At 39.4% G+C, this 25,374-nt stretch overlaps 2 non-coding genes across 2 annotated transcripts; both read left to right on the top strand.

The window, feature by feature from the left end:
* The first annotated feature begins 325 nt into the window (after positions 1-325).
* LOC112739332 (small nucleolar RNA R71) lies at positions 326-433 on the top strand. The gene has a single exon (XR_003170267.1). It is a non-coding gene; the product is annotated as a small nucleolar RNA R71 (small nucleolar RNA).
* A 21,707-nt stretch (positions 434-22,140) lies between these two features.
* On the top strand, positions 22,141-22,244 carry LOC112739139 (small nucleolar RNA R71). The gene has a single exon (XR_003170078.1). It is a non-coding gene; the product is annotated as a small nucleolar RNA R71 (small nucleolar RNA).
* The last annotated feature ends 3,130 nt before the right edge of the window (positions 22,245-25,374 follow it).

Below are 25,374 nucleotides of genomic sequence, written 5' to 3'. Positions count from 1 at the left end.
CTTCTTGAGTACTGTTGGATGCGACTTGCATTCCATTCAGACTCTGAGAAATCATATTGACTTGCTGAGTCAATATTTTGTTCTGAGCCAATATGGCATTCAGAGTATCAACTTCAAGAACTCCCTTCTTCATAGGCGTCCCATTACTCACAGGATTCCTTTCAGAAGTGTACATAAACTGGTTATTAGCAACCATGTCAATGAGTTCTTGAGCTTCTGCAGGCGTTTTCTTTAGGTGAATGGATCCACCTACAGAAGTATCCAATGATATCTTAGCTAATTCAGATAAACCATCATAGAATATATCTAGGATGGTCCATTCTGAAAGCATGTCAGAAGGACACTTTTTGGTCAACTGTTTGTATCTTTTCCAAGCTTCATAGAGGGATTCACCATCTTTTTGTTTGAAGGTTTGAACATCCACTCTAAGCTTGCTCAGCTTTTGAGGAGGAAAGAACTTGGCTAAGAAAGCCGTGACCAGCTTATCCCAAGAGTTCAGGCTATCTTTAGGTTGAGAGTCCAACCATATTCTAGCTCTGTCTCTTATAGCAAATGGGAAAAGCATGAGCCTGTAGACTTCAGGATCTACTCCATTAGTCTTAACAGTATCACAGATCTGCAAAAATTTAGTTAAGAACTGAAAAGGATCTTCAGATGGAAGTCCATGAAACTTGCAGTTCTGCTGCATCAGAGAAACTAATTGAGGTTTCAGCTCAAAATTGTTTGCTCCAATGGCAGGAATGGAGATGCTTCTTCCATGTAAATTGGAATTAGGTGCAGTAAAGTCACCAAGCATTCTCCTCGCATTATTATTATTTTCAGCTGCCATCTTCTTTTCCTGTTTGATAATTTCTGACAGGTGCTTGCTGGTATGTTGTAATTCAACTTCTCTTAGTTTCCTCTTCAGAGTCCTTTCAGGTTCTGGATCTGCTTCAACAAGAATATTCTTGTCCTTGCTCCTGCTCATATGACAAAGAAGAGGGCACAGAAAAATAATAATAATAGAGATCCTCTTTTTTTTTTGAGTGAGGGAGAGATGTTAGTAGATGAATAAACAAATAGAAGGAGATGAGAGAGGGAAAATTTCGAAAATAATTTTTGAAAAAGAGTTAGTGATTTTTGAAAATAATTTTTGAAAAAGGTTAGTAATTTTCAAAAATTTTTAAATCAAAGATTAAAATAATTAATAAAAAAAAGAAATTTTGAAAAAGGGGGGATATATTTTCAAAAATTAGAGAGAGAGAGAGTTAGTTAGGTAGTTTTGAAAAAGATAAGAAACAAACAAAAAGTTAGTTAGTTAGTTGAAACAAATTTTGAAAATCAATTTTGAGAAGATAAGAAGATAGGAAGTTAGAAAAGATATTTTGAAAATCAACTTTTTGAAAAAGATAAGATAAGAAGATATTTTTTTGAAAAGATATGATTGAAATTAGTTTTGAAAAAGATTTGATTTTAAAAATTACAATTAATGACTTGATTCACAGGAAATCACAAGATATGATTCTAGAACTCAAAGTTTGAACCTTTCTTAACAAGTAAGTAACAAACTTGAAATTTTTGAATCAAAACATTAATTGATTATGTTATTTTTGAAAATTTGATATAAAAATAAGAAAAAAATTTTTGAAAAATATTTTTAGAATTTTCGAAAATAACTAAGAAATTTGAAAAAGATTTTATTTTTGAAAAAGATTTTGAAAAAGATAAGATTTTCAAATTGAAGATTAGATTTGACTCATAAGAAACAACTTGATTTTAAAAATTTTTGAAAAAGTCAATCCAAATTTTCGAATTTGATGAGAGAAAAAGGGAAAGATATTTTTTTTATTTTTGAATTTTTTAATGATGAGAGAGAAAAACAAGAAAAATGATGCAATGCATGAAATTTTTAGATTAAAACAATGAATGCATGCAAGAATGCTATGAATGTCAAGATGAACACCAAGAACACTTTGAATGTCAAGATGAACACCAAGAACATATTTTTGAAAAATTTTTAATGCAAGGAAAACATGCAAGACACCAAACTTAGAATTCTTTAATGCTTAGAAACTAAGAATTCAAGAATGCATATGAAAAACAAGAAAAGACACAAAACATGCAAATGCAAAGATCAAACAAGAAGACTTACCAAGAACAACTTGAAGATCATGAAGAACACTATGAATGCATGAGAATTTTCGAAAAATGCAAGATGCACATGCAATTGACACCAAACTTATAACATGACTCAAGACTCAAACAAGAAACACAAAATATTTTTGATTTTTATGATTTTCTAAATTTTTTTTTTGAAAATTATTTGAAAAAACAAAAATAAGGATTTCAAAATCTTTAATATGAATTCCAGGAATCTTGTGCTCTTCAGTCCAAAGCTCCAATCAAAGGGTCAGACATGGCTTAATAGCCATTCAAGCTTTAGAATGGATTTACATCCATTGAGGTGATTAGTTGAAGACCAATCCCAAAGGATTTTGGGTATGGCTTTTCAGCCAGATAGGATTCAACAAGTTACCATGAAACTCTAGAATTCATTCTTGAAGGTTTTGAAGCCATAGAATAATTTATTTTTGAAAACATTTTTATTTTAAATATTTTTTTTTTCGAAAACAAAGGAGAAAATTTTGAAAGATTTTTGAAAATTTTTTGAAAAGAAAACAAAAAGAAAATTTACCTAATCTGAGCAACAAGATGAACCGTCAGTTGTCCAAACTCGAACAATCCCCGGTAACGGCGCCAAAAACTTGGTGCGCAGAAATTGTGATTACACTTTGATTATGTAAAATTCATCGCTCTTTCTTTCCCTGGTAATGGCGCCAAAAACATGATGCCAATACCATGGTTCACAACTTCGCACAACTAACCAGCAAGTGCACTGGGTCGTCCAAGTAATACCTTACGTGAGTAAGGGTCGAATCCCACGGAGATTGTCGGTATGAAGCAAGCTATGGTCACCTTGTAAATCTCAGTCAGGCGGATATCAAATGGTTATGGAGTTTTCGAAAATAATATAATAAAATATGGATAGAAATACTTATGTAATTCATTGGTGAGAATTTTAGATAAGCGAATGGAGATGCTTTCGTTCCTCTGAACCTCTGCTTTCCTGCTGTCTTCATCCAGTCAGTCTTACTCCTTTCCATGGCTGGCTTTATGTGATACATCACCATTGTCAATGGCTACTTTCGGTCATCTCTCGGGAAAATGATCCAATGCCCTGTCACGGCACGGCTAATCGTCTGGAGGCATCACCCTTGTCAATGGCTTCATCTTATCCTCTCAGTGAAAATGGTCAACGCACCCTGTCACGGCACGGCTATTCATCTGTCGGTTCTCGATCATGCTGGAATAGGATTTACTATCCTTTTGCGTCTGTCACTAACGCCCCGCAATCGCGAGTTTGGAGCTCGTCACAGTCATTCATTCATTGAATCCTACTCGGAATACCACAGACAAGGTTTAGACCTTCCGGATTCTCTTGAATGCCGCCATCATTCTAGCTTACACCACGAAGATTCTGGTTAGGAGATCTAAGAGATACTCATTCAGTCTAAGGTAGAACGGAAGTGGTTGTCAGGCACGCGTTCATAGGGAATGATGATGATTGTCACGTTCATCACATTCAGATTGAAGTACGAATGAATATCTTAGAAGCGAAACAAGATGAATTGAATAGAAAACAGTAGTACTTTGCATTAATCTTTGAGGAACAGCAGAGCTCCACACCTTAATCTATGGAGTGTAGAAATTCTACCGTTAAAAATACATAAGTGAAAGTCCAGGCATGGCCGAGAGGCCAGCCCTCAAACGTGATCTAAGATAGCATACAACTGATCAAAGATGTCTAATACAATAGTGAAAGGTCCTATTTATAATAAACTAGTCACTAGGGTTTACAAAAATAAGTAATTGATGCATAAATCCACTTCCGGGGCCCACTTGGTGTGTACTTGGGCTGAGCTTTAACTTTCCACGTGCAGAGGCCATTTGTGGAGTTGAACGCCAGGTTTGGATCCATTTCTGGCGTTCAACTCTGGTTTTTGATCCATTTCTGGCGCTGGACGCCAGATTTGGGTAGAAAGCTGGCGTTGAACGCCAGTTTACATCGTCTATTCTTGGCCAAAGTATGGACTATTATATATTGCTGGAAAGCCCTGGCTGTCTACTTTCCAACACAATTGAAAGCGCGCCATTTTGAGTTCTGTAGCTCCAGAAAATTTACTTTGAGTGCATGGAGGTCAGAATCCAACAGCATCAGTAGTCCTTCTTCAACCTCTGAATCTGATTTTTGCTCAGGTCCCTCAATTTCAGCCAGAAAATACCTGAAATCATAGAAAAATACACAAACTCATAGTAAAGTCCAGAAATGTGAATTTAACATAAAATCTATTAAAAACATCCCTAAAAGTAACTAGATTCTACTAAAAACATACTAAAAACAATGCCAAAAAGCGTATAAATTATCCGCTCATCAGTGCTCGGTAAGGTTGATTTTGCTGCCTATTGTTGTTATTATTCTACCTCTGATTTCCCTGATTATTTCTGCCTCCCCTGTTATTGTTGTCCCTCCAATTCTGGTTTGAATTGTCCTGCCATCCATGGTTATTATTTCCACTTTAATTGTACCATTGGTTGGGGCGGTCATAGAAGTTGTGAGTGGATGCCACCATGTTGTCTTCTTGTTGGAGCTGCGGGCACTCATCAGTGTAATGGCTGTAATCAGCACAAATTCCGCAAATTCTTTGTGGGACTAGTTGTTGGTTTTGCTGCGGTTGAGTTTGCTGAGCTTGTTGATTCAACTGCATTTGCTTCAGCAGGTTGGTCATCTCACAGATGCTTTGAGTTAGAGCAGCAGTCTCTCTGCCAGAAGATACTTCTGCAACGGCTTTTGAACGGCCTTGCTTCTATCTGTGGTTCCGAGTAGATTCAGCTAAATCACTGATCAATTGCCAAGCTTCATCAGTGGTCTTGTACTTCTTCATAGACCCATTGCTGGCACTCTCCAATGTGGTCTTATCTTGGGGCCTCATACCTTGTGTGATATAGCTGAGTAGCATGATCTTGTCAATCATGTGGTGGGGGCATGCTTCCAGAAGATTATTGAAGTGCTCCCAGTATTCAAAGAGAGTCTCATTGTCATCCTGAACAATTGTAGAGATATCCTTCCTCAGTTTATCAGTAACTTCAGATGGAAAGAATTTCTCCAGAAACTCCTTTCTGAGTGTATCCCAGTTGGATACATTTGCTATAGGTTGAGTGTAGTACCACTCTCTTGCTTTTCCCTCAAGAGAGAACGGAAAAGCTTTCAGCAGAATTGAAGTTTCATCAGTGCCATCACGCCTGACAGTAGAACAGGCTGCCTGGAAATCTCTCAAGTGCTTGATAGGCTCTTGAGCAGGTAGGCCATGAAACTTGGGCATCAAATTTAACAGTGCGGTCTTTATTTCAAAATCTGTAGCTACCGCTGAATGATGCGCTTAAAACGGTTGCATTGCAAAATCAGGAGCTCCTTCCTCCTGAATGGTAACTCTTCTAGCTGCCATGTTTTCTGCACGTAAAACAACCGAATCAGTAGAACGGGGGCTGGTTTCTTCCTCAGATTCACTTTCAGATCCGCCCTCAGAGCGGGCTAACCTACGCTGTTCTCGCCTTATTCGTGAAATAGTCCTTTCAATTTCAGGATCGAATATTAGCAAGCGTGGATCAGGAAGTGAACGCGTCATTTGACGGAAGAAACATGCAGCTCATAGTAGCAAAATTAAATAAAATGCAAATAAATAAATTCTAATTAATAAAATTAGCACTCTATTGCAACTCCCTGGAAACGGCGCCAAAAATTGATGGGAAGCAGAAGCTGATGAATTAAAAAATTATTAAAATTGATACGTTGCAAGTATAGTTCTTAATTCACCGAAAATCTGCCTATCAATTTAGAAATGTGTCACAAAGAGTTTAAATCAAAATTACTGGGAGTTTTAAGTCCCAGGTCGTCTCCCAACGAGTTGCAGAGAAGGGTGCTATCTTATTAATCAGAGGTTCGAAGAAGTTGAGGTAAGTAAATTGGAATGTAAACTGAGGAAAATTAAATGATATGAATAAAAGCCTTGACTGGGAATTGATTAGTTAGAATCTCTATCATTGATGGATTGATTTTTAAGATTGATTTATAATTAACGGTTACTCTGTTTAGTTATCCTTTACTAGGTAAGGGAAAGTCAAACAAGTTGGATTACTAGATCCGTTCATGAGTTACAACCCACTTAGTTCAAAGGGATTAGCGTTGGTGACAGGATAGCAATTCAACAATTAACCCAATTACAAATTTTCTTTCAATCCTTCCAACTCAAGAGTTCCTTTTCAATCAATTCCCCATCAAGTAATGAAACTACTCACGCATTGTAAATAATAAATCCATAACACATAAAAGGGAATTAAAAGAAGACATGATTATTGGAATTGAAATTGAATTAAAAAGAAATAATCCTTGCATTAATTAATCATAAAAGTATCTGAATGACAAAATTGAACATAACAAAGAACATGGAAGAATAAAACCAAGTTAAGCGAACAAACTAGAATGATGAAGTCTTGATGAGGAAATAACTCTTCTCAATGTTCCAATGCTAAGACCAATTGAAAATTAAAATTCTAAAAACTAGAGAGAAAAAAACCTAAGAGAGTGAAAAACTAGATCTAAAACTATTGAATGAATGTGTGTATTGTTTCTGCATATTCTCTGACTCTAGTCTGCTGTTCCGGGCCGAAAACTAGGCCGAAATAAGGTCCAAAAATCGCCCCCAGCGAATTCTGCAGATTATGCAGATCGCACATGTCACACGATCGCGTCGTCCATGCGGACGCGTCGCTTGCGCTTTTTCCTCTCCACGCGTTCGCATCGTCCACGCTACCGCGTCGCTTGCGCTTTCCAATCCGCGCGGCCGCGCAAGCCATGCGGCCGCGTCACTGTGAATTGCGCTCCTTCGCGCGGTCGCGTGAGCCATGCGACCGCGTCACTTCTCGCTGGTTATCTCTTCAAATTCTTGTGTTCCTTCCATTTTTGCTAGCTTCCTCTCCAATCTCCATCTCATTCATGCCCTATAAAGCCTGAAACACTTGACACACAGATCACGGCATCGAATGGAATAAAGGAGAATTAAAATTAAATAATTAAAGTCTCTAGGAAGCAATTTTCAAACATGTACTAAATTTAGGAAGGAAATCTAAATGCATGCTAAATTGATGAATAAGTGGGTAAGGATCATGACAAAACCACACAATTAAACACAATATAAACTATAAAATAGTGGTTTATCAACGCTTTCTTTCTCTCTTCTAGGCCATTCTTGCCTTGTAAACTCTGAAATCACTTAACAAATACATCACGGTATCGAATGATAATAAATGAGGATCAAAATATGGCAATTTTAAGGCAAAAGAAGCATGTTTTCCATCATGAAGCAATATTAGGAAGAGAACACAAAACCATGCAATTCTTATGAATAGGTGCGGAAAATATTGACAAAACCCCTCAAATTCTACACAATATAAACCACAAAATTGGGGTTTATCAAACCTCCCCACACTTAAACCAAGCATGTCCTCATGCTAAAAATAAAAAGACCAAAGACCATGGTGAGAAAGGGTTCATGAAGCGCAAATCACCTAAATGAATGCATGCAACTAAATGACTAATGTAAAGGCATCTACCTACTTGGTCAAGGGTAAATCTGTCCTCCAAGAACACATATGAGCATATAGGGTGAAAATGACATGTAGTCCATAAATTCTACCAATTTGAGCATCAATATGAAGTGCATGTAACTTGCTAGACGAACGCTTGTGAAATCCAGGAACAAGGAGTTGAGCATCGAACCCTCACCGGAAGTGTATCCGCTCTATTCGCTTAAGTGTATAGGGTTCGCCACTTAATCCTTTCCTAATCATGCTTTCCAAGATTTGTCTTTCATCTAACAATCAACAGTTACTCAATGCATGCATACAAGTATCATGAGGTCTTATTCATAGGTTGTAACGGGGCTAGGGTGAAGGTAGGGATGTATATAGTCAAGTGAGCTTAAAATTTGAATCCTGATTAACCTAAGATCTCACTAAACACATAAAACAACCTATATAATTCTACTGCAATACCTAGCTACCCGTGGGTTTAACTTTTTCACATACTCATGCATTCTTTTTAATTCACATCCCAATGCATTGTTATTTTTACCTTACCTTGGGGCATTTTTGTCCCCTTTTTATTGCTTTCTTTTTTCCATATTTTTGTTTCTTCTATTTTTCTATTTCTTTTTCTTACATTCTTTTTCTTTCATTCTCATATATATACACAAATTTTTTTTTCTTTGTTTGTCCCCTTTTTGGGGTTTCATGTACAAAAGTGTCAATGCATATGGTTCAATCATTCAATACATGAGTATGTTCCCAATCTCCAGAATTTTTAATTACAACTATAAAGACACACCCTTACATCTACCCAAGTTCCCAAGTACACCCTCCCATTTGAATGATACACACCCTTACTCACCTAAGCTAATCAAGGATCCAGATCCAGGGACATTCATTGTTTTTCACTTAGGGGTGTTGATGTGCTCCATTTAAGAACAAAAAGGGTTTATGATGGGCTCAAAATTGGTTAGCAATGGTAGATAAAAGGGTTAAGGCTGTTTGGAAAAGGTGAATATTGAAATGATGGCCTTAATCATGTAAATATATTCATACACAAAGTAATGGATATATAGAATCAGACAAAGCAAGGATTACAATCATAGAGAGAGAATATTACACACAAGAATGGAAAATAGTGGCTAGAAGATATAACCACTCAATAAGACTCAAAGCTCACATGCTTGTGTTCTTAGCTCAAACACTATGTTCCAAATTACATTCTTCAAGCAAGTTGATCGCAAAAGATTTTTTTTTCAAAATTAGTAGGGTACCCTGAAAGAACAGTTTCTTGGAAAAGAATTCGTCACCCTAACCAAGTAATCCTAACAAACAAGACAAATTAACTAAACATGCAAGGTGTCCTAATTAACAAAACAAAAGAGAAATAAATTCCATGGATGTTGAAAAGACGAGATTATTACCCATGGAGATCGTTTGAACGACCTCCCCACACTTTCAGAATTAGCACGGTCCTCTGTGCTACTAGCAAGGCGCAAGTGGTGGTTGGGTTTGGAACTTGCACTATCCCGTTCGCGAGTGCTTTCTTCACTTAAGTACGAGGTGGATGTGGAGATCTCCGGTTCTTCCACAGAAGGAGTCAAGCAACTCAAGAGCTTCTTTATGTAAGCATACCGGCGTTGGTTCCGCCGTTCATATCTATCTATCTTCTTGTGGAGGTCCTCAAGCTTTTGGTGGGAAGATCCTTGTGATGTAGAAGAAGTGGTAGGCATAACCAAGGGGGCAGCTATCTCAAGGGGTTTGTGTTCCACGGGGGGCTTGAGATATTTTTCAGTTGGGACCACATCACCCTCTACCGGAATCATCACTTTTCGATCCTTAGTTTCCCGGGGAACACTAGCAGTAGTAACTAGCTCCGTCACCAAGGCCGAGAAGGGTAGGTTACCCTTGGCATGAACATGACCCATGGCTTGGTGGATGAGGGGAGCAATGTTGACCGGCCGCTTTGTGAGTATACACCAAACTAGTATAGCTAGGTCCGCGGTGATCAAAGTCTCGTGAGTGCTTGGAAACACGTAATGAGATAAGATTTGGCTCCATGCTCGAGTCTCTACAGTCAGAAAATGCGCAAGAATGCCCTTGGGTCGGGGCCTGAGGCGTCCTCAGGTCCAAAATGTATCCGGTTCGGCAATGACCCAGTGTATAGCATCCCAATAAAAAATAACTCCGAAGGTATCACGCTGACGGAGGGCCTCTTGGTAACCATCAACCTCATTCGGTACGGGTGGGACTCGGAGAACCTCTTGAATAGCTTTCTCGAAAACTGGAACTTGCTTTCGGCACATGAAGATAGTTTGAAGAGAAGGTGAGAAGTAATTAGTGTAGAACTCTACCACCCACGAGAGATTAGCTTCTTGTGGTTTCCTCATGAGAAATCCCCATCCCCGTCGCTTAATGCGAGGTATGATAAACTGAACTACATGACCCGGAGGGTTAAGAAGGGGTTCAGAATGGTAATTCCGTGCAATCACGATGGGGAACATTAGCTCACAATAGCGGTTGGGAAACCTAGTGGAATCTCTCGCTGGGTTGTCCTTCTCTTAGTCATCAATCTTAATGATGCTACGCGCCTTGTTGGGGAGAGGTTTAGCCGTGGGTGCGTGGTGCGCTTTGGCGGTGGCTTTTGAGGTGCCCTTTTGGAAGGTGGCTTCTTCTGTGCTTTATCCTTGTCCTTCTTGATGGCCATCTGAAAAAGGTAAGGAAAAAGAAGATATTAATTTCAAAGAGACCACACTTGAATTACAACATGCTAGTAAGAAAGAGTGTCGCAAAAGAAAAGGTATCATGCAAACATGACAGCTGTAACATGCAAGCAAGACAATCAGTGAAAATGGAGCAATGCATTAGCATGGGATGCAAGAGTGAAAGAGGCATGCAAATGAGGCATGAGAGGAATAAACTCAACCATCGCTACTAACCCCAAATGACATATGCAAGAAAGATAGAAGCGTGAAGAATTCAAATATCCAATCTAGCTCCAAGATAATAAGGCATGTAAAAAGGGAATAAAGTGGAGTTAGAGAGGATTAGAATACAATTCTCGCAATATGACCTAATGAAGCAAGTCATGGGTATGCATATATGAGTGGTAAGAATGAAGTGCAATGAGAAGGCAAGCGTATTGATAGAAGAGCACCAAATTGAAAGCATAGTGTAAAATTGACTAAAAATGTGATAGGTGCAATTCGACAAACACTTGGCGTGCAATATCCAAACCATAAGCATAATGAGTAAATGCAAAGGTGCAATACCTCAAATTGAATACCCAACATCAAAATAACATCACATAATCACAACGAGTTTACAAGATAACAAATCAACCCATCAAAGCAAGAGGTAATAGCAAAATTCAACATCCATAGAAAATAGCAAAGTAAAAGATGGAAGCAAATAAACAAGAGAGAATTTAACAAAATGCAACTAAGAAAAGTAAGAGAAAATAAAGACATGCAATTAATAAAGAAAGACATAAAGTAAAAACAAAGAGAATGGAGAAGAATATGACCTTGGGAGGAGTAGAGAAGATGAAGTGCAAGTAAGAGAAAGGGAAAGAGGGAAGAGAGAGAGAGAAGAGGAGAGAGAAAATGGGACCGCCGAAAGTGGTCGTCACCGGTGGGTGAAGTGGCCGGTGGTGGTGGGCGAGAGAAATGGTGAAGAGGGAAGGAGAAGAAGAAAGTAGAAGAGAAAGAAAGGGAAGAAAGAAAGTTTGACGCAGGGCGCACTAGTCATTATCTGCGTCGCAAGATCGACACGTGCGCGCACACCACGCGTGCGCGTGGAATGAAGGAAAGAGAAGAGACGCGCGAGCGGTGGGGAAACAAGCGAGGAATGCGGAAGCGTCACAGCATGCGCAAGCGTGGAATGACTACGCGTTACGCGTAATGCTTGCGCAAGTCTCGGGTGTCAAGTACTGAGGGAATGCGTGCTGGGCGACCCATGCGTACGCGTCATGTACGGCACGCGTGGAATGGGCGATGGCAAAATGATGCGTGAGCGTCAAGTGCATGCACGCGTGACGAGGAGTTGCGCGTTGGGCGCAGTGCTTGCACAATGCTCGCGCAACTCTCGGGTCGAATGTACCAAGAATGGCAGGCAGACCAACAGATGTGTACGCGTGGTGTGCGCATACGCGTGGATAAGGTTGAGGGCAAGGGATGCACGGGCGAGCTTCGCACGTACGCGGGAAGATGCCTTTGCGCGTTTCGCACATTGATTGCACATTGGGCGCGCAACTCTCGGGTCAGATGCCCAGACTTGCAAAAATGCAAGGGACGCGCGCGCGTCCTGCACGCTTACGTTTGCATCCCCCTTTTTTTTATCTACAACATAGAGAGAGCTATTCTAACACATTCTTGGTAGGTATTCAAGCTAGATAGTTAACAAAAGACTCACAAATTCATGCACTATTCAAAATAAAGCATTTTCTCTAACTTCAAAAATTCACCCATACCAAGAGTAATGAAATCTATATGAATATCCTAACAATTCAACAAAATCCACAAAGCTAGCATTCCTAAGAAATCAACAACACTAAGAATCACAAAATTCACAAGAATCAAAAGCTAGAAGCAAGAAGGTATACACAAGGAAGATTTTACCACGGTAGGTTGTCTCCCACCTAGTACTTTTCTTTAACGTCCTTAAGTTGGACGGTCAGTCGCTTAAGCTTCTCCTCCTCTAGGTGAATCCACAAGCAGGAACACCTCTAGCTCCTTTGGAGACTTGTAGCCATGGTACTTCTTCACTCTATGTCCATTCACCTTGAAAGTTGCCTCGCTTCTAGGGTCAAACAATTCCACCACTCCATAGGGCTTTTACCTCCTTCACCTTGAAGGGTCCTTGGTGCGCAAAATTGTGATTCATACTTTTCACAACTCCGATGCAACTAACCAGTAAGTGCACTGGGTTGTCCAAGTAATACCTTACGTGAGTAAGGGTCGATCCCACAGAGATTGTCGGCTTGAAGCAAGCTATGGTCATCCTTGTAAATCTCAGTCAGGCAGATTCAAATGGTTACGAGGTTTTGATAATTAAAATATAAATAAAATATAAAATAAGATAGAAATACTTATGTAATTCATTGGTGGGAATTTCAGATAAGCATCTGGAGATGCTTTGTTGCTTCTGAACTTCTGCTTTCCTACTGCCTTCTTCCAATCATGCGTTACCTCCTTCCATGGCAAGCTGTATGATCCTCTCGGATGAAAACAAATCCATATGCGCTGTCACCGCACGGCTAATCATCTGTCGGTTCCCGCTAGTGTCGGAATAGGACCATTATCCTTTTGCACACTGTCACTGTGCCCAACATTTGCAAGTTTGAAGCTTGTCACAGTCATCCCTTCCCAGATCCTACTCGGAATACCACAGACAAGGTTTAGACTTTTCGGATCTCAGGAATGCTGCCAATGGTTCTAGCCTATATCACGAAGGTTCTAATCTCAGATTCAGATGCTCTGTTGTCAGGAGAGACGATGTGAATCGTGATTAGGGACCCAAGAGAATATACTCCTACTGTCGTCCAATGACTACGTTGAACATCATGTAGACCGCTTTGTGGTTGTCAGGCACGCGGATCTTGGCTAAGCGAGTAATGAAGATTGGATGATTGTCACGGGTCACCCCTTCATTTTGACTTAACTGAATTAAGAACAAGAGTATATCTTGGAGAAGAAGTAGGCGTGAATTGAAGGAAAAACAATAGTACTTGCATTAATTCATGAAGAACAGCAGAACTCCACACCTTAATCTATGTGGTGTAGAAACTCCCCGTAGAAAATACATAAATGAAAGGTCTAGGCATGGCCATGAGGCCAGCCCCCAAACGTGTACAATGTTCTATGATAGCATAAAAGTCTGAGGACTAAACGTCCAGAGATGTAAAATAAATCTCTAAAAGTAGTTTTTATACTAAACTAGTAACCTAGGGTTTACAGAAAATAAGTAACTAAGTGCAGATAATGCAGAAATCCACTTCCGGGGCCCACTTGGTGTGTGCTTGGGCTGAGCATTGAAGCTTTTTTGTGCTTAGGCTGTTCCTGGAGTTAAACGCCAGCTCTGGTGCCAGTTTGGGCGTTTTACGCCAGAATTTTTAGGCAGACTTTGAATGCCAGTTTGGGCAATCAAATCTCGGGCAAAGTGTGAACTATTATATATTGCTGGAAAGCCTAGGATGTCTACTTTCCAATGCAATTGAGAGTGTGGTTTGACGCGTCGCACATTATCTCGAATGGCTGCGTCCAGTTGGGGCCTCGCACAATCGGTGCCGTGGTAAGAACTCTCCTTAACTCCTCCAACGTACTCACACATGCACTGTCACACTCAAAGTACACATCTTTTTGGAGGAGGCGCGACAATGGCAAAGCAATCTTGCTGAAATCCTTGATAAAGCGCCTGTAAATTCCTGCATGCCCCAAAAAGGATCGGACTTCCCTCACAGGTGAGGGGTGAGGTAAATTGGTGATAACATCGACCTTGGCCGGGTCTACAGAAATGCCTTCATTAGATACTACATGTCCTAACACTATACCTTGTCTTACCATGAAGTGACATTTTTCAAAATTTAAGACAAGATTAATGTCAACACATCTAGCTAAGACTTTGGCCAAGTTCTCTAAGCAACTATCAAATGAAGTTCCATAAACACTGAAGTCATCCATAAAGACTTCCAGACAATTTTTCATCAGATCGAAAAAGACACTCGCCATACACCGCTAAAAAGTAGTAGGTGCATTGCATAGCCCAAATGACATCCTTTTGTAAGCAAAGGTGCCAAAGGTACAAGTGAATGTGGTCTTTTCCTGATCCTCAGGAGCAATGTGAATCTAGAAGTAACCAGTAAAGCCATCAAGAAAGCAATAATGAGATTTACCCACAAATCGGTCCAACATCTGATCAATAAAGGGCAACGGGTAGTGGTCCTTCCTTGTAGCGGCGTTCAACCTTCTATAATCGATGCACACCCGCCAAGCATTTTGCACTCTCTTGGTGACCACTTCACCATCATCCTTTTTAAACGCAGTGATGCCCGATTTCTTAGGAACAACCTGGACCGGATTCATCTATTCACTGTCAGAAATCGGATATATGATACATGCATCAAGTAGCCTAGTGACCTCCTTCTTCACCATGTCAAGGATGGTGGGGTTGAGCCTTCTTTGCGGTTGCCTAACTGGCCAAGCTCCCTCTTGGAGAAAGATACAATGCATGCACTTGCGGGGATCAATCCCCACAATATCGGCTAGGCTCCAACCAATTGCCTTCTTGTACTTTCTCAGAACATCTAGGAGCTTTCCTTCTTCTTCACTAGAAAGCTCACTAGCAATAATAACCGGAAACCTTTGGTTGTCCTCTAAGAAAGCATACTTCAAATGAGATGGAAGAGGCTTCAGTTCACTCTTTGCCTCAAGTTGAGGTTCTTTTTCGTCAAGCTCATGGAGTTTATTCTCAACAACTTTCTCTTGTTCACACTCTTGGTCATCCGTCTCTTCAACAATAGGGTAGCACAACTTGTTGTGGTCTTCTCTTCGCACCTCCACTACCACCTCATCGATTACATCACATCAGAGAATGGAATGCTCTTCGGGAGGGTGTTTCATGGCTTCTTCGGAATTGAACTTGATAGTCTTGTCTCCGACCTCGAAAGAATATGTGCCAGTGAAGGCATCTAGCTTGAATTTAGAGGTCTTAAGGAAGGGTCTACCAAGTAGAACGGAGGAGGCGCTTCTATTCTCTATTGGGGGCATTTCAAGGATGTAAAAGTCAACTAGAAATACCAAATCCTTGATTTCCACGAGTACATCTTCTGCTATTCCCATCACAATGATCACATTTTTATCGGCTAAGGCAAATTTCGCCGCCGACTTCTTTAATAGAGCCAAGTTCAACCGCATAAAGATAGAAAGTAGCATGATGCTTACGCAAGCCCCTAGATCACACATACAATCATGAAAAGTATGCCCACTAATACGACAAGACACCAAACAGAGTCCAGGGTCACCACACTTTTCTGGAATAGGCTTCATTAAGGAAGAAATTGAACTACCCAAGGATAATGTCTCCAACTCTCCTATCCTATCCTTGTGTGTATACAAGTCCTTCAAAAATTTTGCATACTTCGAAATTTGTTGAATAGCATCAAGAAGTGGTATGGTTACCTCAACCTTCTTAAACACTTGGAGCATATTTAAGTTAAACTCCGGAGTCTTCTTTGCTTTCTTCACTATTGAAGGGAATGGGATAGGAATGGATTTGTCCACTATGGCTTTCCTCTTGGGTTCCTTGAGGCTTGCTTCTTCTTCCCCATGCCTTTTGTCTACCTCCTCCTCTTCATGTGGAGCTTCAACAACCACTTCTTCCTCATGAATGTCTTCCATGACCCTAGGAGGTATCTCCTCCAATGTAGTTCCCGACTGTAGAGTGATTACGTTGAAACCGCCCTTTGGTTTTGAAAGGGGTTGGAATGGAAGATTAGAAGAGCTTGAAGGTTGGTTGGTGTTGTTGTTTGAGGAGGACATGGACAACTTTGAAATCATGTCGGTGAGATTAGCCAATTGAGCACTCATGGCACTAAATTGAGCCTTGTTGTTCTCATCTTGTTTCTCCATAGTAGCTCTAAGTTCATCAACTTGATTGGTGGAAGATGAAGAGGCTTGGTTGGAGTGTTGTCTTTGATGTGGTGCTTGATATTTGGTGTAGTTATTTTGGTTTTGGTTGTGATGATTTTGGTTGGCTTGGTGGTTGTTGTTATTATGGTGGTATTGGGATGAGGATTGGTGATTGTTGTTGTAGTGAAAAGAAGAGTTATTCCATCTTTGATTTTGATTGCCCCTTGTGCATTATCCCTCCACCCTTGATTATGATTATTACCATGAGGGTAGTTGTTCTGGCCTTAAGAAGGGTAGGTGGTGCACGAAATTGTGATCTCTGGTAATGGCTTCTTAGACCAGATACTCTGATCTAGTTTTACAGTCTGTCACAACTTCGATACAACTAACCAGCAAGTGCACTGGGTCATCCAAGTAATACCTTACGTGAGTAAGGGTCGAATCCCACGGAGATTGTTGGTATGAAGCAAGCTATGGTCACCTTGTAAATCTCAGTTAGGCGGATATAAAACAGTTATGTGGTTTTCGAATTATAAATAATAGAATAGGGATAGAGGTACTTATGTAAATCATTGGTGAGAATTTCAGATAAGCGTATGGAGATGCATTCGTTCCTCTGAATCTCTGCTTTCCTGCTATCTTCATCCAATCAGTCTTACTCCTTTCCATGGCTGGCTTTATGCAAGGGCATCACCGTTGTCAGTGGCTACATCCCCTCCTTTTAGTGAATAATATGCTCACGCACCCTGTCACGGCACGGCTATTCATCTGTCGGTTCCCGATCATGCTGGAATAGGATTCACCCTCCTTTTGCGTCTGTCACTAACGCCCAGCACTCGCGAGTTTGAAGCTCGTCACAGTCATTCAATCATTGAATCCTACTCAGAATACCACAGACAAGGTTTAGACCTTCCGGATTCTCTTGAATGCCGCCATCATTCTAGCTTACACCACGAAGATTCCGGTTAGGAGATCTAAGAGATATTCATTCTAGCTTATTTCATGTAGAACGGAAGTGTTTGTCAGGCACGTGTTCATAGGGGAGATGGTGATGAGCGTCACACATAATCATCACCTTCATCACGTTCTTGGGTGCGAATGGATATCTTAGAAGCGAAATAAGATGAATTGAATAGAAAACAGTAGTACTTGCATTAATCTTTGAGGAACAGCAGAGCTCCACACCTTAATCTATGGAGTGTAGAAACTCTACCGTTAAAAATACATAAGTGAAGGTCCAGGCATGGCCGAGATGGCCAGCCCCCTAAAACGTGATGAAAGGATCATAAGGTAATCCAAAGATGCCTAATACAATAGTAAGAGGTCCTATTTATAATAAACTAGCTACTAGGGTTTACATGAGTAAGTATTTGATGTATAAATCCACTTCCGGGGCCCACTTGGTGTGTGTTTGGACTGAGCTTAAGTGTTGCACGTGCAGAGGCCAATTGTGGAGTTGAACGCCAGTTTTTGTGCCAGTTTGGGCGTTCAACTCTGGTTTTGGATCCTTTTCTGGCGCTGGACGCCAGATTTGGGTAGAAAGCTGGCGTTGAACGCCAGTTTACGTCGTCAATTCTTGGCCAAAGTATGGACTATTATATATTGCTGGAAAGCCCTGGATGTCTACTTTCCAACGCAATTGGAAGCGCGCCATTTCGAGTTCTGTAGCTCCAGGAAATCCACTTTGAGTGCAGGGAGTTCAGAATCCAACAGCATCAGCAGTCCTTTTTCAACCTCTGAATCTGATTTCTGCTCAAGTCCCTCAATTTCAGCTAGAAAATACCTGAAATCACAGAAAAACACACAAACTCATAGTAAAGTCCAGAAATGTGAATTTAACACAAAATCTATTAAAAACATCCCTAAAAGTAACTAGATCCTACTAAAAACATACTAAAAATAATGTCAAAAAGCGTATAAATTATCCGCTCATCACAACACCAAACTTAAATTGTTGCTTGTCCCCAAGCAACTGAAAATCAAAATAGGATAAAAAGAATAGAATATACTATAAATTCTAAACTATCAATGAAACAGAGCTTCAATCATATGAGCGGGACTTATAGCTTTTTGCCTCTTGAATAGTTTTGGCATCTCACTTTATCCATTGAGGTTCAGAATGATTGGCATCTATAGGAACTTCAGATTTCGAATAGTGTTATTGACTCTCTTAGTTCAGTATGATGATTCTTGAACACAACTTATTTATGAGTCTTGGCCGTGGCCCTAAGCATTTTGTTTTCCAGTATTACCACCGGATACATAAATGCCACAGACGCATAATTGGGTGAACCTTTTCAGATTGTGACTCAGCTTTGCTAAAGTCCCCAATTAGAGGTGTCCAGGGTTCTTAAGCACACTCTTTTTTTTTTTTTTTGCTTTGGACCTTGACTTTAACCGCTCAGTCTCAAGTTTTCACTTGACACCTACACGCCACAAGCACATGGTTAGGGACAGCTTGGTTTAGCCGCTTAGACCAGGATTTTATTCCGTTAGGCCCTCCTATCCACTGATGCTCAAAGCCTTGGGATCCTTTTTAATTGCCCTTGCCTTTTGGTTTTAAGGGTTATTGGCTTTTTGCTCTTGCCTCTTGGTTTTAAGAGCTTTGGCTTTTTCTGCTTGCTTTTTCTTTTTCTTTCTATTTTTTTTTTCGCCTATTTTTTTTTCTGCAAGCTTTGTTCTTTGCTGCTTTTTCTTGCTTCAAGAATCATTTTTATGATTTTTCAGATTATCAAATAACATGTCTCCTAGTCATCATTCTTTCAAGAGCCAACATATTTAACATTCTTAAACAACAACTTCAAAAGACATATGCACTGTTCAAGCATACATTCAGAAAACAAGAAGCATTGTCACCACATCAATATAATTAATCTAAGTTCAAGGATAAATTCTAAACTCATGTACTTCTTGTTCTTTTGAATTAAAACATTTTTCATTTAAGAGAGATGATGGATTCATAGGACATTTATAACTTTAAGACAAAGTTACTAACTACTAATGATCATGTAATGAAGACACAAACATAGATAAGCACATAACATAGAAAACGAAAAGCAGAAGAATTAAGAACAAGGAATGAATCCACCTTAGTGATGGTGGCATTTCCTTCTTGAGGAATCAATGATGTCCTTGAGCTCTTCTATGTCTCTTCCTTGCCTTTGTTGCTCCTCCTTCAGTGCTTTTAGATCTTCTCTGATTTCATGAAGGATGATGGAGTGCTCTTGATGTTCCACCCTTAGTTGCTTCCAATAATTGTGTGGAAGAAAATGTATCCCTTGAGGTATCTCAGGGATCTCTTGATTTGCAGTCAAATGTTCTACCACTGAGCTATAGACCCTTGATGGAAGCTTTTGTCTTCCCTTTCCTCTTTCTAGAGGTTTCTCTGGCCTTAGGTGCCATCAATGGTTATGGAAAAAACAAAAAAGCTATGCTTTTACCACACCAAACTTAGAATGTTGCTCGCCCTCGAGCAAAAGAAGAAAGAATAGAAGAATAAGAAGAAGATATGGAGGAGATGGATGGGAGTGTGTATTCGGCCATATGGGTGGGATTGGGTGGGAGAGAGATGTTGAATTTTTGAAGGTAGTGGGTGTATGGATGTGAGTGGTAAATGAAAAAAAGAAGGGATGATCATGAATGGAAAGAGAGATGATGAGGTAGGTGGGAATCCTGTGGGGTCCACAGATCCTGAGATGATCCTGTGGGGTCCACAGATCCTGAGGTGTCAAGGCATTTACATCCCTGCACCAATTTAGGCATGTAAAATGCCCTTGCACACAACTCTGGGTGTTCAGCGCCAGGTTGGTGCCCATTTTGGGCGTTCAACGCCCATTTGCTACCATTTCTGGCGTTGAACGCCAGAACCATGCTTGTTCTGGGCGTTCAGCGCCAGGATGTTGCCCATTCTGGGCGTTCAGCGCCAGAACCATGCTCTGTTCTGGCGTTTGAACGCCAGGCAGATGCTCCTCCAGGGTGTGATTTTTCTTCTGCTGTTTTTGATTCCGTTTTCAATTTTTATATTTATTTTGTGACTCCACATGATCATGAACCTAAGAAAACATGAAAAACAATAAAAATAAGAATTAGATAAACATTGGGTTGCCTCCCAACAAGCGCTTCTTTAATGTCAATAGCTTGACAGTGGGCTCTCATGGAGTCTCACAGATGTGCAGAGCTTTGTTGAGACTTTCCAACACCAAACTTAGAGTTTGGATAAGGGAGTTCAACACCAAACTTAGAGTTTGGTTGTGGCCTCCCAACACCAAACTTAGAGTTTGACTGTGGGGGCTCTGGTTGACTCTGCTTGGAGAGAAGCTTTTTCTGCTTCCTCTCCATGGTTGCAGAGGGAGATCCTTGAGTTTTAAACACAAGGGAGTTCTCATTCCATTGAATGACTATTTCACCTCTGTCAACATCAATCACAGCTCTTGCTGTGGCCAGGAAAGGTCTTCCTAGGATGATGGATTCATCCTCTTCCTTTCCAGTATCCAGGACTATGAAATCAGCAGGGATGTAAAGGCCCTCAACCTTTACTAAAACGTCCTCTACTTGTCCATATGCCTGTTTTCTTGAGCTGTCTGCCATCTCTAATGAGATTTTAGCAGCTTGCACCCCATAGATTCCCAGTTTCTCTATTACAGAGAGGGGCATGAGGTTTATACCTGAACCAAGGTCACACAGAGCTTTAAAGATCATGGTGCCTATGGTACAAGGTAATATGAACTTTCCAGGATCCTGTCTCTTCTGAGGCAATGTCAGTTGATCCAGATCACTTAGTTCATTGATGAACAAGGGAGGTTCAACTTCCCAAGCATCAATGCCAAACAATTTGGCATTCAGCTTCATGATTGCACCAAGAAACTTGGCAGTTTGCTCTTCAGTGATATCCTCATTTTCTTCAGAAGAGGAATACTCATCAGAGCTCATGAAGGGCATAAGGAGGGTTAATGGAATCTCTATGGTCTCTAGATGAGTCTCAGATTCCTTTGGTTCCTCAGAGGGAAGCTCCTTATTGATCACTGGACGTCCCAGGAGGTCTTCCTCCTTGGGATTCACGTCCTCTCATCTCCTCACAGGTTCGGCCATGGCGCTTATGTCAATGGCCTTGCACTCTCCTTTTGGGTTCTCTTCTGTATTGCTTGGGAGAGTACTAGGAGGGATTTCAGTGATCCTTTTACTCAGCTGGCCCACTTGTGCTTCCAGATTTCTAATGGAAGACCTTGTTTCATTCATGAAACTTACAGTGGCCTTAGATAGATCAGAGACTAGATTTGCTAAATTAGAAGCATTTTGTTCAGAGTTCTCTGTCTGTTGCTGAGTTGATGATGGAAAAGGTTTGCTATTGCTAAACCTGTTTCTTCCACCATTATTAAAGCCTTGATGGGGCTTTTGATCCTTCCATGAGAAATTTGGATGATTTCTCCATGTTGAGTTATAGGTGTTTCCATAAGGTTCACCTAAGTAGTTCACCTCAGGATCATAGGCTTCTTCTTCAGAAGATGCCTCTTGAGTACTGTTGGATGCAGCTTGCATTCCATGCAGACTCTGAGAGATCATATTGACTTGCTGAGTCAATATTTTATTCTGAGCCAATATGGCATTCAGAGTATCAACTTCAAGAACACCCTTTTTCATAGGCGTCCCATTACTCACAGGATTCCTTTCAGAAGTGTACATGAACTGGTTATTAGCAACCATGTCAATGAGTTCTTGAGCTTCTGCAGGCGTTTTCTTTAGGTGAATGGATCCACCTGCAGAAGTGTCCAGTGACATCTTTGATAGCTCAGATAAACCATCATAGAATATATCCAGGATGGTCCATTCTGAGAGCATGTCAGAAGGACACTTTTTGGTCAACTGTTTGTATCTTTCCCAAGCTTCATAGAGGGATTCACCTTCTTTCTGTCTGAAGGTTTGAACATCAGCTCTAAGCTTGCTCAGCTTTTGAGGAGGAAAGTACTTGGCTAAGAAAGTCGTGACCAGCTTATCCCAAGAGTTCAGGCTGTCTTTAGGTTGAGAATCCAACCATAATCTAGCTCTGTCTCTTACAGCAAAAGGGAAAAGCATGAGCCTGTAGACTTCAGGATCTACTCCATTAGTCTTAACAGTATCACATATCTACAAGAATTCAGTTAAGAACTGAAAAGGATCTTCAGATGGAAGTCCATGAAACTTGCAGTTCTGCTGCATCAGAGAAACTAATTGAGGTTTCAGCTCAAAATTGTTTGCTCCAATGGCAGGAATGGAGATGCTTCTTCCATGTAAATTGGAATTAGGTGCAGTGAAGTCACCAAGCATCTTCCTTATATTATTATTATTTTCGGCTGCCATCTCCTTTTCCTGTTTGAAAATTTCTGAAAGGTTATCTCTGGATTGTTGTATTTTAGCTTCTCTTAATTTTTTCTTCAGAGTCCTTTCAGGTTCTGGATCTGCTTTAACAAGAATGTTCTTGTCCTTGCTCCTGCTCATATGACAAAGAAGATGGCACAGAAAAAATAGTAATAATAATATGGATCCTTTATACCACAGTATAGGGATCCTTGTGTTAGTAGAAGAAAAGAAGGGAAGAAAATCTGAACTCAGAGAGAGAGGGGGTTCGGATTTTTGGAGAGTTGAAGGAAAGATGTTAGTATATCAATAAACAAATAGAAGAAGATGAGAGGGGGAAGTGAATTTTCGAAAACAATTTTTGAAAAAGAGTTAGTGATTTTTGAAAATAGTTTTTGAAAAATGTTTAGTATTTTTTTTTCGAAAAATATTTTTTTTTTAATAAAAAATAAAAATAATTAGTTAATAAAAAAGAAATTTTTGAAAAAGAGGGAAGATATTTTCGAAAATTAGAGAGAGAGAGTTAGTTAGGTAGTTTTGAAAAAGTTAAGAAACAAACAAAAAGTTAGTTAGTTAGTTGAAATAAATTTGAAAAGATAAGAAGTTGGGCAGTTAGAGAAGATATTTTGAAATCAAATTTTGAAAAAGATAAGATAAGAAGATATTTTTTTTGAAAAGATATGATAGAAATTAGTTTTGAAAAAGAATTGATTTTTAAAATCACAATTAATGACTTGATTCATAAGAAATCACAAGATATGATTCTAGAACTTAAAGTTTGAATCTTTCTTAACAAGCAAGTAACAAACTTCAAATTTTTGAATCAAAACATTAATTGATTATGTTATTTTCGAAAATTTGATATAAAAATAAGAAAAGATTTTTGAAAAATATTTTTTTAATTTTCGAAAATAACTAAGAATTTTGAAAAAGATTTGATTTTTGAAAAAGATTTTGAAAAAGATAAGATTTTCAAATTGAAAATTTGATTTGACTCATAAGGAACAACTTTGATTTTTAAAAATTTTTGAAAAAGTCAACTCAATTTTCGAATTTGATGAGAGAAAAAGGGAAAGATATATTTTTTTTTTGAATTTTTATGATGAGAGAGAAAAACAAGAAAAATGATGCAATGCATGAAATTTTTAGATCAAAACAATGAATGCATGCAAGAATGCTATGAATGTCAAGATGAACACCAAGAACACTATGAATGTCATGATGAACATCAAGAACATATTTTTGAAAAATTTTTAATGCAAAGAAAACATGCAAGACACCAAACTTAGAATTCTTTAATGCTTAGACACTAAGAATTCAAGAATGCATATGATAAACATGAAAAGAAACAAAACAAAAAATCATCAAGATCAAACAAGAAGACTTACCAAGAACAACTTGAAGATCATGAAGAACACTATGAATGCATGATATTTTCGAAAAAATGCAAGATGCATATGCAAGTGACACCAAACTTATGATATGACTCAAGACTCAAACAAGAAACACAAAAATATTTTTGATTTTTATGATTTTCTATTTTTTTGGATTTTTATTTTATGTTTTTCGAAAAAAAATTTTGAAAAAGAAAATAAGGATTCCAAAATTTTTAATATGAATTCCAGGAATCTTATGCTCTAAAGCTCCAATCAAAGGGTCAGGCATGGCTTAATAGCCAGCCAAGCTTTAGTATGTAACTCAGACATGACACGCCTGACATTCTTTACATTCAACAGCCAATTGGCTAAGAAAGATAAAGAAGCTCTTCTCTTGAGTATAAGAATTGAGACATGGCTTTACAGCCAGCCAAGCTTCAACATGCTCCATGAAACACTAGAATTCATTCTTAAAAATTCTGAAAGGAAAATATATTTTTGAAAACATTTTTATTTTAAATTTTTTTTTTCAAAAACAAAGGAAGAATTTTTGAAAGATTTTTGAAAAATTTTTTGAAAACAAGACAAAAAGAAAATTACCTAATCTGAGCAACAAGATGAACCGTCAGTTGTCCAAACTCAAACAATCCCCGGCAACGGCGCCAAAAACTTGGTGCACGAAATTGTGATCTCTGGTAATGGCTTCTTAGGCCAGATACTCTGATCTAGTTTTACAGTCTGTCACAATTTCGATACAACTAACCAGCAAGTGCACTGGGTCATCCAAGTAATACCTTACGTGAGTAAGGGTCGAATCCCACGGAGATTGTTGGTATGAAGCAAGCTATGGTCACCTTGTAAATCTCAGTTAGGCGGATATAAAACAGTTATGTGGTTTTCGAATTATAAATAATAGAATAGGGATAGAGGTACTTATGTAAATCATTGGTGAGAATTTCAGATAAGCGTATGGAGATGCATTCGTTCCTCTGAATCTCTGCTTTCCTGCTATCTTCATCCAATCAGTCTTACTCCTTTCCATGGCTGGCTTTATGCAAGGGCATCACCGTTGTCAGTGGCTACATCCCCTCCTTTTAGTGAATAATATCCTCACGCACCCTGTCACGGCACGGCTATTCATCTGTCGGTTCCCGATCATGCTGGAATAGGATTCACCCTCCTTTTGCGTCTGTCACTAACGCCCAGCACTCGCGAGTTTGAAGCTCGTCACAGTCATTCAATCATTGAATCCTACTCAGAATACCATAGACAAGGTTTAGACCTTCCGGATTCTCTTGAATGCCGCCATCATTCTAGCTTACGCCACGAAGATTCCGGTTAGGAGATCTAAGAGATATTCA

The sequence above is a fragment of the Arachis hypogaea genome, chromosome 13 (genome assembly GCF_003086295.3).
Source record: "Arachis hypogaea cultivar Tifrunner chromosome 13, arahy.Tifrunner.gnm2.J5K5, whole genome shotgun sequence".
NCBI classification, from domain to species: Eukaryota; Viridiplantae; Streptophyta; class Magnoliopsida; order Fabales; family Fabaceae; genus Arachis; species Arachis hypogaea.
Note: the sequence above shows the minus strand (reverse complement) of the source record. Positions and strands in the feature narration are given on the sequence as shown.